The sequence below is a fragment of the Montipora capricornis genome, chromosome 13, assembly GCF_036669925.1.
Source record: "Montipora capricornis isolate CH-2021 chromosome 13, ASM3666992v2, whole genome shotgun sequence".
NCBI classification, from domain to species: domain Eukaryota; kingdom Metazoa; phylum Cnidaria; class Anthozoa; order Scleractinia; family Acroporidae; genus Montipora; species Montipora capricornis.
The window spans coordinates 34,305,176-34,306,201 of NC_090895.1; the positions used below are offsets into that span (position 1 = coordinate 34,305,176).

General features: G+C 39.7%; 1 pseudogene; it reads right to left on the reverse strand.

Annotated features, from left to right (window-relative positions):
• LOC138030781 (uncharacterized) overlaps positions 1-1,026 on the reverse strand; it is a 7,607-nt pseudogene continuing 6,581 nt past the window's right edge.

The following is a 1,026-nucleotide window of genomic DNA, read 5'->3' on the forward strand; positions in this document are numbered from 1 at the left end:
TTTGTAGTTTAACCACGTTTATTGTAACCTGCTAACACACAAAGCACCACTAAGTGCATTGCACTTTAATATAATTAAAATTTACAAAACTGTTATCAACTAGCAAGGACAAAAAGAAAGACTCCAAAGTTACAAAGGTTGTTGGAATAGAAAGCTTAAGCCACAATAATGGCAACGTCAGCGTGGTCTTAATTATCGTGCCATTATTTAATTTATTTCATCTTCCTCGCATTGTGCAATGCTGGCGAAGTCATCCGCAAATGGATCGTTGCCTCACCATGGCAACGAAATTGAAAGATATTATTGGGGGTTTCACATTACGTCATCGCCACCATGTTGGGTAGAGAAAAACAAGAGATTTCCGACAACCTTTTCTGTCCACAGGCATTTGTACATTAAACCATTGTTATCCGTCTGTTTCAAAGCGCTTACAGAGAATAAAAGAATGTTCCTCAATTCTTGCGCCGTCATCAGAACCATGAATTTGGTAATTTCGTGTTCTTGTTTTGCAGCAGACGAGCTGCTCGAGAAAAGAAACGGATCTTCGTGAAGACCCACAACCACCGCGAGACAACCTCCGCCGAAAATCAATCTCAACCAACTTGACTTGCACAAAAAGATGAGTTCTATTTGGTTATATAATTGATCAAAAGGTCGGACTTTCAGTTACTTTTTTTGTTGTTTAACAAACAAAAGGTCGTATTCAAGTATAATGGATAAGTTACTGAAAACAGGAGTTCACACCATGCACCGGAATAAATCGAATCTAATGGGTCTACGGACAATCAATGAAACTAAACATCGTAGATGGGCAGATAACACAAACAGCTGCGTACAACCCACAAACGAACGTTCTTTCTTGAAAGTTTACGCAACAACTAATAAAAAGATATCACATGCAGAAAAGCAGTTAACTGTCGTCATCGGCCGGCATCTCTTGGTCTCCTTCAGTAGTCTGCACGTATTCCACCTGTAGATTCACTTCTGATTGTTTCACTTCCGGAACGTAGACTGCCATAAGTGCAG